The 12,568-nt window shown below is 39.2% G+C and overlaps 1 long non-coding RNA gene across 1 annotated transcript; it reads left to right on the forward strand.

Annotated features, from left to right (window-relative positions):
• The first annotated feature begins 2,114 nt into the window (after positions 1-2,114).
• LOC113169149 lies at positions 2,115-2,827 on the forward strand. Its single transcript, XR_003299544.1, has 2 exons — positions 2,115-2,192; positions 2,338-2,827. It is a non-coding gene; the product is annotated as an uncharacterized LOC113169149 (long non-coding RNA).
• Positions 2,828-12,568: the final 9,741 nt, after the last annotated feature.

Here is a 12,568-nt window from a genome sequence, read left to right on the forward strand (position 1 = left end):
TCTCTTTCTCAACCCCAAAGGGAGGTAGTGTCTTTTCATCATCAACTTCCCTTATATGTGTGGCATTAGCGGCCTGAAAGGGGTGTTGAAATTGTTTACGCTGTGAACCATCACTCGCAGTATATACTTCAGTCCAGAGTCGGGAGGACTGTAAATAACCCACATGACTTTCTTGTTTCATTCCTTCTCAGGCTGTAAAATAGGAGCTATTACCCAACAATGGTAATGTGTCCACTGCTCCCTGCACATTTAAATCATATGACCAGCAGTCTCTCATTCCTAAACAATGAAGTTTAGCAAAGCCATAAAATCATATGAAGAACAGTTCAACAGGAAATGCAACAACTACCCTTTTGTCTTTTTATGATAATGTCTGTTAAATACTGTGTGAAGCTTTTGGTCAGCTGAGCTTAGTGTGGAGGCTGAAGCAGACTGATTATCACCAAATGGGACGTTCCTACTTACCAGTACCTCTAAACCCATTCATTAGTGAACCTTGTTGAAGCTTTCTGATCTGCTAGTTGAGTTTCTGCCACCGTAACTACACAGGGTTTTCATTTTACAGCCTCAGCATCTTCTTTTAAAAGTGTGAAATGTCAAAACGTGGAGATGCACAGCTACAGTACAGAAGTGACTGGTGTTAGAATCACTAACAGTTATTTAACACCACGTTGGCCCTCACCCACATGAAAAAGTAACACATCCTTTTATGATGGCAGCATCATTTGTAGTATACACAGGTCTAATCGCTCTAGTTTACATACAATGGTACATTTCATTTAATCTCACTTTCAGAACTTCATTTTGATTGGAGACAGTTCACATCCTGCATAGAGTAGTTTCGGGGTGCAGGTGCGTCACAGGAGTTTGCATTGCGACGTGCATTGTGTCATGATGAGATGGAGACTAGCTTGCTTTCCATACTGCACTCCCGAAAAGTTCAGTTTACCCCCACCCTCCCTTGTCTGAGTTGTCTGGGCTCATTATAGCCACCCTATCTCTGGCTCTTTCCTGTACCACTGCGGCCTTGATGTTTCCCGCTGCAAAGAACACTGATTGGCAGAGCGTTTTCATTAGGCTGGCACATACAGGTACACTGATACAGCCGAGTCTCCTTCAGAACAGCAGTCCACTCCGAACAGTTGGTGTACAGTACATTCAGTCACTTTCCAAATTAAGGAAGCTCAGCATACAGTACAGTTGTAGTTGTATAGGGAAGTTGTTTGAGTGATTCATGGTGCCTTGGTCCAGAGTAACATGAGGAAGTTGCACAGAACTATACATAATACATTCTGGTTGTTGCAAAAATAAAAAGAAATTGGATAACGTTAGATAGAGCAATCAATGTGACAAGAATTCGTTTTAGTGAGTCTTCTTTGAGGAAATCCAAACACAATCATTACAGGGGCTGACTACATTTACATTTACATTTTAGTCATTTGGTGCTTACATCCCAACTTACAAGGGACGACTGGGTGGGCTCGTTACGTAAGCTGACAAAAAAGTGATCTCCCACACCACAGGAAGACCTCGGAAAGACTGCTCGAAAGTCCCTTTCTTTGCCTGGCTGACAGATGGAGCACTCGGCAGTGTAGACTTAAACACTCATGCTTGTCCTTGGAGCGGGACAGGTGACGCTTAACAGAGCAGGAGGTGACATGTTCTAAAATTACTGCTGACGTTATCATTAATGAAGATAGTGTATCAAGAACAGTGTGATGATAAGTCACAACGCAGACCGTGGCACGTATTTGATCTTGCACTTTTAATACTATTCTTAACCTTAAAATGCCATCTAAATTTCACATGGGAGCTGTGTGCGTCCTTGAATTTCAACAATGTGAACTTATATACTCATACGGTTCCTTAAGCACACTCTGAACACAGTAGTGAGAATACACGAATACCACGAAAGGCGGGCAATACTAGCAAATGTGTCTCAGCAAACCATTATCTCAAAAGTTGCGAGCCACAAAAGCCTTCACCAGCATTTCACAACCATGACATGTTGACACTTTATTTCCACATATTTCCTGAGAGCGAGCTTCGCAGTTATCTTCCTTGTTTTGACTTCCTCTTTGCGCCGTTGAAGCTCAATGGTCAACTGTCTTGTGCGCAGTGTCATCAGTGTGAACTCCTGTGAGAAGAAAGAGGAGCTCTGCGCTCCAACTCGTCCGCTTCAACGTCAGCAGGTAACAGATCAGCCTCAAATCTTTTAAATGTTGAGTACATCAGAATAACAACTTTGTGTGAAACACAATGCATATGCTATAGCCTCTGCCTCTGGTAGTGTGCATGGTTTAAGTGTTACCTGTGTCCTGTTGATTTATTCTGCAGAGCCATCTTTGATTTTTGCGAGAGACCAGGCCCCCCACTTAGTGTATTTGACAAGCTGAGTTGGACACTCTGTATCAGTGAGTGTCAGTTTGTCAAATACCCCAAGTGAGGTGTCACTTGTCTACAAATTAAGGTCACCTTGGGTTAGTGCACAGACTAACCAGCCAACTGCACAGGATGAGCCACCACATCAAAGAAACTCACTGCTCTTAATGAATGACTTGTGAGGACATAAGCAAGGAACGAGGTTTGTAATGGGAACATGTGGTAAATAACATGCACATTAGTTACATGCATTACACATTACTATTATATTTAGAATCTGAATATGAGCTTTTTACAGATGCACATATTATAAGGTTTCTTGACAAAATAGCCTCAACTCAAAAAAGTATTTTTTCCACAGTGTTATATCACATACTCTGCATCTCAGTCATGCAACGCAATGAGTGTTACAAAGTTAAAAAATAGGGTTATGAAGAAAAAAAAACACACATGCACTGACCACTATTTGTGTTGGAGCAAATTTATATACTGGAAAAAATGCCAACATGTGATGCGTTTCTGTTTCTAACAAATGTGAAGGGGTGATTCTACGACTGTTTTTGGTGTTTGCTTCATTCGGGATTTTGCTAAATTTCTTTGTCAAGCCGTGAGGAACCTGCCCTCTCGCTCTCTCTGTCAACATATCTTTTCGCCACATCTGACCACGTCTTCTCTGTTTCACAAGTGGATTTTCAAACGTCGACTTGATCAACGTGCAGGGGAATAATAAGTCCAATAAAATTTACAGAGCCCCCTGGAGCCTCACGTGTCCTCTGACTCTTTTCGGGAATCTGTGTGTGATAAATGCATGTGGAATAAAGATGTGTACAATTTTTGCAAAGCTGACCTGTGTTAATTATTATTCTGTGGCTTGTGAAAATGCTGAAGCTTATCATTCAACTGACTTCTCAAGATGGCGCTTATCAGGCTGCCTTGCATTTCCTGTTCCTCTGGGGACATGGTGCATTTGCTATACAGGGTGATGAACACATGTGTGTGCCTGTTTGTCACTTCAATAGAAATTCATGACTACGCTCTCACCACTTTTGAAAATGCTCTTTCTTGTTAACAACATTGCATCAGTTGAGTCTTTACTGTCACAAGGGTTTTTAAACTGCAGGTTTTTAGAGGTCAGCACACATATCAATTACCCATCAGTGTCTACTTGTGTGAACTGCTGCATGAAGAGGCAACACACGGTGTGAGCCACATGCACTTAGCCTTGGCTGCAGAAATGGCAGGTTTTTACGCTGTGGTTTTTATCTGCATCAGACATTTGCACAACTGTCTATCTGTCACACATTTTATTTGGCACAACACCTATTTAGCCTGTTTGATGTAAATGCACACATGTGGACACTCCGTGGTGTTTTATGTGCACAAGGGTTCCCCGGTGGTTTAGCTGTTGCATTCAGGCTATTTGACATAGTTAACATAGTTAAACACTGCAGCCAAAAAATGTTTCATGCTGCCCTGATTGATTTGCACATAACGTTTTGAAGGTTGTCCAAATGTCAGGTTGTACTGTACACTGTAACCAAGTCCTGTCTAGCTTCCAAAGGCTGCTGGATATGTTCTTAAATTAACTTTGGACTGGATCCGGACGTCAACTCATGTTTTAAAGCCATCTGAATAACTTCTGCAAGAGGATCCTTTATTTGTTTTTGAGATCAGTTCCCCATTAAACACAGCAGAGACACCAACCACAGGTGTGCCCTCTCCACATCGTTGAGACAGCCAGGCGAAGCATTTGGCAACGCAGTTAGTTGAGGCCGATCACGTTGCACAAGAGCAGTGGATCTCCAGTAAGGCTTCCATGTCGTACACCGCAGCACTTACTGTATTTGTGTTACTGCACCCCCGCTACCAAAATAAAGACAACATCACACCTGCAGGATGACCTGACGTCAATGACAATCGCAGATAGAGTGTCAGACGTACAGTTACTGTGTGTCACACATTTTTCATTATAAGTTATAACGCTGACTCCAAATTTATCTGTGTGTTTCTTCACTTCACACGTCATCACCACACACTATTTTAAATGATAACATTTGCACCAAACATTGTAAAACACGTATGGCCTCCTGCTTCAGATGCCATATTACTTATTTCCTGTCTTCTGTGCCACGTTCCGCCACGATCTGTTGCTGTAGTTCAGTTTGTCCAGTAAGTGGTGGTAGAGCTTTATCCTTTGATTCCTTCTCTCTGTGAAGTCGGTTTCACGTGACTGAAGTTTTATTTTAAAACACAGTGCCTTCACAGATAAAGTAGTTTCATACTAACTTGTCCAGTTTGACATGATGTTTAGCACGGCCACAGATTCAGTTTGCTTCTTTGTTTACAGAGACACAATCTCTGTGAACCAGATCCTTTACAATGCCAGTCAAGTTAAGTGTTGGTGTCGGGGGAATGTAGGTCATAATCCTTCTCTTTACAACGCCGCATCAAACTATTCATTTTCTCCGTGTTATTGTGCCGTGTTTTGTGCCTGATCTAAAACCCATCAAACATCCAGTGATTGCTCATGGAGATGCATGTGATGAATCGATGGAAATTTAGTTTTAAAACATCCTGATCTGTTTGTGATGTGACTTACATAGGAATTTATGTAAACCATGTATTATATAGTACTTTTCAAGAGCGGTGTTTGAAATTTACAAGAGAGGCAGTCATGCTAAGGTCACAACGGGAATCGTCTGTGGGATTCCTGCTATTCTCCTTCAATATATGAATTAGAAAGAAATATGGAAATTACAGAGCTCCCATTTTAACCGGTGCTTAGGAAATAAATAACAACATGAAACTACGTTCAATGATGAAACTGGTAAAAACAAACGACATTTAAAACAACAGCAATAAAGAAAATAAACTAAATGTATTTACTGCTTAGAGTTATGAACCATGTTGACATCAGTGATATATCATCATTCAGCACGACTGGTACCAGAAATAGTGCCATGTTAAATCTTCCGAGTAGCTCTGCAGCACTATGCAGAGATGCATCATTGTCCAGGATTTTTTTTAAAGTCATCAGTAGCAATGTTTTCACCTGACAGGTGCATTAACAAACAGATAATCTAGGCCCACTCAAACAAAGCTCTATTTGCAGGATCAAGAAGTTGATTAAACTTCATAATGAGCTGAAAGACACTTAGAAAAAAAAAAAAAAGCTTATTAGATTTACAGGATTCTTTGCTTTCCCATGAATTCCTGTTATTGCTACTCTTCCAATTTCCAAATGCACCAAAGACTGAAATCCATTTGCAATAAAATATGCAGAAGGAAATTAAAAATTGTAGCAGGAGGAATTCTACTAAGAATTCAAAGTTGAGTCTCCACATACAGTATTTTACTGGATTATGAATCCAAATGACTTTTTAAATAAAAAGAAGTGAACACACCCACCTGCAGACATTACACTGAGCTTTTTTACAAAATGTAAAAAGTAGGAATAAACAGAAAATAGTGGCATGTGGACACGTTTACAGTGGTTACTGAGTCAGTGCTGTAGTTTCTCCTCTGGCAGATATCGAAGCTTGTAAATTGGTTTTTCTGGGCAGCTGAGTGTCTTCTTATTTGTGATTAAGGCATTTTCATCCACCCATCCAGCAGATCACTCCAAGTTCTGAGATATTTTTAAGATGTTTCACACACGCACCATGTTTAAGATCGTTGAGACCGTGAGGGCCGATCCAAAAGCCTGAAGTGGTACATGGTTTTGAGGTCTGCATTCGATCAATGTTCTTTCCGCATCCAGAACCTTCTGATATTTACTGAAATGCCTTCTTCTATCTATCTGTGCAGTGTTTCCTGTGCCAACGAGCACTATAAACTCCTCCAGAGTGATATTTCCACTTCTGTGTGCAACAGTTGGCAAAGTCTTCTTTTCTCCAAACATCCTTTTATCTCCAAACACACCTTTAGCGTCACCAAACGGCTCTATTTTAACTTCCTCTACCCACAGGACAGGACCGTCTGACGAATCTTCAGTGTGGACCCTGTTCGTGCAGCAGCCAAACCTTCCTGCAGCTCCCTCACAGTCCCAGGAAGGTTTTGCATCATCTTGACTCTGCCAAACAGATGTGCAGTTTTGTCTGAATTTTCTCTTTGTTTTCAAGGCCTCCAGTTATATTCTAATGTTGCACTTTAATCTTATTCCAGCCACATATGACTTTCATTCTTTTTTTTCCTTTCATGTGTTTTTCCCTGCCGAGATAATCTCGGCAGGTTGTGCTTGGCAAAATCAGAGGTGTTAAGACCAACAGTGCCTTTGTCATCTACTGTAAAAGAACATTACCAAAATAACAGTTGAATCAATTATCACATCAGGTTTTAAATACTCTAAATATGCTTTTCTTTTATGATAATATATTAACTTAAGGATAAGGATGCTTTGTTGCTTCTGTGCATCCATCAGATCAGATCGTCCACATTTGTCAGAAATATCTAGTAGAAAATGTGGAGTGTTGATGCTAGAGAAGTCTTGAGTAGCACAGGAAAGGGGGCTAAAGTTAGTTATGCTGACATCACACATATACAGTAAGAGTTTTTTGGGTCGGTGGCTTTCAGTTGCTTTCTTCACATCTACTTGGAAGCAGATGGTTTAAAGGTCACCAGAATCTTATATATTTTTACATCAACAAACATAAATGAGGAGCTTCCATCAGCCAGGAAATGCTTGCAGTGATGTATGTTGTCCCTAAAACAGCGCAACGACAACAATATCTTTTCTCATCTTCTTATCATAGTCTTAGTTTTTTAATTATTATTGGGGTATTATCTTAACCGGAAAAAACAGAAGACGCCATTTTGTACGATGAGGACTGTAACTTGTAAATAATAATTTTATATGTCTGAACAAAAGATAAATAAGAGTTATGTGCCATGTTAGAGACTGTTGTCTGGCTTTGTCACGCCAGTGATTGAATATGTTGGTTACATTTTTATGCAAATAGTGTACAGATTCAAAGGGCAGAATCCTCAAATAAACAGATACATATGGTGCGGAGCAGCATCCCATCAAATGGGTAGCGTGGGTAGAACACAGGGAAGGCCGTTATCAAGAAAGGGTGAATCTCAGGACACTTTTTCTCCAGGGCCACTGAAGGGTTTGGTTCTGGTTTTTATGAAATATCTGGTGGATGGATTAACATCAAATCTGGAACGTTCACAACATTCACGACCACTTCAGGATGCGTGGTAAAAACAGCTTTTGGTGATCACCTTCCTTTTGCTCTAACGCTGTAATCAAGTGAAAATGTCAATTTGTGACGTTAAGTAAACGCAGAGAACGCTCTCAATCTGTCACAATTGAAAAATCACTGGGGGTAGTTCTCTTCCAAGGATAGGCATGTTCTGTTGAAGAACACTGACAAGAAAACTATTAGACTTTCTGTTTGTACTGGACTCTCTTCATTAACATGTAAACGCCACCTGGTGGCGTTTATAGAGTAAACGTAATACCTGCAAAACATCAGCATGGTAGTATTATCAAGGTGAACTAGCATTGAGATATTTCACCCAAATAGTTATTTGTTGATCATTTGTGTGATCAATAAATTAATTTAGGTAATTTTTCAGTTGGATTCATTAATAATAACAAAAACTACATGAAAGAAGAGCTGGCACAAAATGTTTTGACAACACCTCTCACATATCATGATGAACTCTACTACTACTACTAATGACAGTACATAAAGCACGTCTTAAACAGATAGTGACCTCTGACCTACAAACTTCCACCACACCAGGGGAACAACACATCATGATGCTGTTGTGAATCTTTCTTTTAGTTCAATATGATGCACAGACAAACGTCTACAGTGTTGCAGTCCAGAATATTGATTGACTCCTGCACAATTTATTTTCTCTATTGTCTTATGTTAGAAACAATTGAATGAAACACACATTACTTGCCATATAAGTGGATGTTGCAAACGATCCAAGTGCTGCCTTTTCTACTCAGTGGTGCAGTGTGACCCCGTTCATTGTGGATGTTGCACTCAATGTCACTCTGACTTGTGCTTGGAGGAGCCAAGCATCATTTTGGAAGAGATTGTTAACTGAGGTAGAAACATGGTTGAAGGAGGATTACTTGTTCCTTGCCTGCTACTAAAAAAGTCATTCAAATAAAAACATAACAGAGCTCAGATAATTACTTTTCCAGTGACTGACTGAGGATCATTAATATGCTCAGTCATATCTCACGCAACGATACTTAATTGTGGAAGAGATTTTTGTTTGAGGAGATGATTTGGGTGGGTAAAGTACTGTATGTCTGGAAGAGGAGTTGCACAGATTCAACAGAAATAGAAACGTAAAGATTTTGGACTGCACTTGTTGGACCTTTTCCACAACTCTTCCTCCATATGTGGAACAAAACCAGATAGCTCCACTGGAGAGCTCATTATTAGGTCTATTTGTATTGGAGCTGCTAGTTGATTAAAGGAAATAATTAGTATAAAAAACTGAAGCAGTTAAAAGAATGTTATACAGTACAATTAAAAATCAATATTAAAGATAGTTTTCTTAAGACATGTTAAACCTGCAGAGAAGGAGGAAACACATGGCAATTTTCTATACGTTATGAACTTGTTGATCATATTGCTGAGCATGTAAAGGAGCATGATAAGGAGCGTACAGAGATATCTAAATGCTTCATCAACAAGGACTGAATTAAGACTGATTTGTTCATGTGACCTTTGCATTTTGACTGAGTACCAAGCATACATTTATGGTTATAAAACAATCTGAGAAAAGTTTGGCAGGAGTGAAGGTGTTTATATGTCTGTCAAACAGAGAAAACTTGGAATGAAGTTGCCTGTTAGAAAGACTTTTTTTTTTTAGTTAGGCTGCTACTGTCAAAACAAACCTTTTGGGCTTGATCATAGTTTTAACCTCCTAATTTGAAACATACTGTGCACTGACTCCACCAGAATGAGAACTCTTTACCTTTAAATCTACAGTATGTAACTTTCTTTTTTGGTAGAAATATGCTCCATAACATCTTAATGTGGAGATGGGCTGTCAAAGTCTTAGTGTGACCCAGGCTCATTGAACAGCCTGACAGCAGTGCAGAGATATTCGCTTCTAAATGTTCTTTGAGTGAGGCTCATCCTTCTAACCAATCAGGGAGGGTCAATTATTTTTGCTTGACAGGAAGGTTTTGTAGAAATCTACAAAACAGCAAGACTCTAATTTGTTGTATTGCCTAATACGGAGCGTAGCAGAGAGTAGCAGAGCAGGTAGAGGGAGTAAGTTTAGGTTTCATTCTACCATTAGCTTGATTTCCAAAAGTTGCATAGTGTAGCTTTAAATGCCCTGAAAATGACAAGTAAAGTGAATAAAAACAAACTTTTCTCAACAACTAGATTCACACTGTGGCTGGATATTTAGCATCATTCCTCACTTTGGCATGTCGTATGTTTTTATCACTGATAATGTGGTTGCATCACTTGTTACTTTATATATGTTTGCATGTTACCTCACTGAACTAAAATGGCGAGCATGGTCAACATTACTGCAGCTATGGGGTCATGTTCATTTCACATTTGATATTGATTGTTCATTATATTATAACCATGGCCTGGCACTGTCACAGAGCTTAAAGCACTGTGGTGCAGCCTCTGGTTTTACTCCAGTTGTACTATTTGTTTTTAATCCACAGTTCTGTAGATATGTTATGCATTGTTATTAGGAGTTTAACATTGTGTGTGGTAATGCCAGTGCCAAGGCCAATACCAAGTGGATATTTATAGAATCAGTAGGTAGTATATCTTCAAAAAAATCAGTGAACACACTTACTGTACATTATTTTTTTGTAAAGGAGGTGAAACTTGTGTAGTTAATAATAACTAATTGCACTTAGGAATGTTCTTTGCCCTTGCAAGAGCCAGTGTACGACTTTCATACAATACTGTGCTGACTTTCAACCCAGGGACCCTTTAGACCCCTAATTATTGTTTATAAAATGTCAAACGATCTCTCTTCTTCTTTCCATTCTGAACTGAAAATGCCTTTTTAAATTCCTCTTGTATTTGTCATATATACTCCAGTGGTTTATCTAATTTGATCCCAACCTTAAACCAAACATAGTTGTTTAAATAGCTGCCCAGTTTATTCTGCTTTAGCCAATAAAGGAGGAGTGTGTGGTTTTACTATAAAATAAAAAGTTTGTTCCCGGTCCCTTTGAAATAAAAGCTGACTCCCATTACTACAGTGTCTTTAACAGTGCTTTCGTGTGCCATTTGGAGCAATGCTTTTCTGTCTAACAGAACAATAAAAGTTGACCCCAGTGGAAATAGATGCTCTTGAAAACATTATTTATGAACAAAAAAACACAGCTTTCAGTGCATCATATTTGTGCAGCTCATGTCGTCACTTTGACCTTCATGTGGAAAGATTAAGCGCTAAATGGAAGGTCGGATTGAAAAGATTAAACAATGACACACTTCCAAGCCCACACTCTTCATTGTAAGGTAATGAAATCTCTCTGTGTTACAGAGCACTGTAACAAGTAAAAACTCATTTAATGTAATGTATGATACAAAACAGTTTGTTAAGTACCTTGAGTTAATGTGAAACAAAGAGATCTGTATCCATCTAATAACTGGGACAGTAAAAAGTCTTCCTCCTACTCCATTTCCATTCAAATTGGAATTTGGCCTTGGTACAACATTGACCCTTTTTCTTTTCACATATTTAGGTGTTAAGACTTTATTTGCTCGTTTCCCTTTCCACATCTTACTGGTCTATAAATCTGAAACAAATCTATTTGGCAAAATTAATGTCTCAAAAGCAACAAACGATGAAAAAAGTATCACAGAATCTTTAGTTTGAGAATTTATTCATCAAATTATCACAGACAAAACAGCTGACAGTACTTTACCGTTTGTAATATTCGGTCCGGTGAAAAATATTTGCTGAAAACTAGAGCTGTGAACAAATGTCAACCAGATGTTGAGAAGATTTTTAATGCCTACAAGGAAACAAGTCACACACAGATGAAATCTAAATACATGCTGTAATTTGTGGACCTAAGGAGTGGATAGTATCCTCAGATTCTCTCCCTTTGCCAGTGTGTGAAATTTCATGGTTTTCTTCATTTATTTGTTATAAAATGTGATCTGATCTTCGTCTGATTTCAAAGACTTTAGAAATTCACCGAATCTACAAATGGAGACACTTTGGGACTGTGGATATCAAGAAGTGGGCGGCCAGTCAAAATGACCCCAAGAGCACAACAAACACTCATCAGTGAGGAAAAGAAACATCCTGATTGACAGCCAAAGATTTAAAGGCATCATTGGAACTGGCTAACATCTGTGTTCATGAGTTCATGTGGATTTATGAAACTATATTGAACTATTTAGAACACACAGCACTACATCTGGTGTAAAAAGGGCACTGCATGTCATCATAAATACATCATCCCAACATCATAAAGCATGGTGGAGGAAACAACGTGATTTGGACCTGCTTTGCTTCATCAAGGCCTGGCCAGCTTGCAGTGATTTTGGGGAAGATGAATTCCCACGTGTATCAAACATTCTTTAGGATAATGTGAGAATGTCTGCATGTCAGCTGAAACTCTGTAGAAGTTGGTCTACCAGTAATTCATTCCAAGGGTTCACATACTTTTTCTATCCCTATAGGGTTTGTATGGTTGTCCTCAATAAAGAAATGAAAGATCTGGATTTTTTTAGTGCGTGTTAATGGTTTAGGCACAGAACGACGAAGCTCAAATCACATTTCATGACAAATTAAGGCATAAAAACGATTAAATATTAAAAGGTTTTTATAACCTACTTTTACTTGCCATGTGTATGTAGGCTGACCAACACACTGAGCTGTGAGACCAGCGCTCACTGTACATGTGCACATGCAAAAAAACATGAAATTCCAAAGGGTTCCCATACTTTTTATTCCCAAGGTGTGTAACTCCTGGTGCTGTGAGATATTGGAAAGAAAAAGAAAACATGTGGCTTATTTTGAGCCGACGAAATATAAATATAACTGCTGCGTTAATATTTTAGCATCTGTGAAACAGCGCTGAAAATGTGCTCTGTCATGGGAAAATAGGTTAGGGTCAGGGTGCTACAAGCTTCACAGTTTCAGGTGCACCAGCCCATTGAAGGGGAGACATTTGGTTAAACACACCCTGACATACTAGGGTTAAGCTTGA

The sequence above is a fragment of the Anabas testudineus genome, chromosome 14, assembly GCF_900324465.2.
Source record: "Anabas testudineus chromosome 14, fAnaTes1.2, whole genome shotgun sequence".
Taxonomy (NCBI): domain Eukaryota; kingdom Metazoa; phylum Chordata; class Actinopteri; order Anabantiformes; family Anabantidae; genus Anabas; species Anabas testudineus.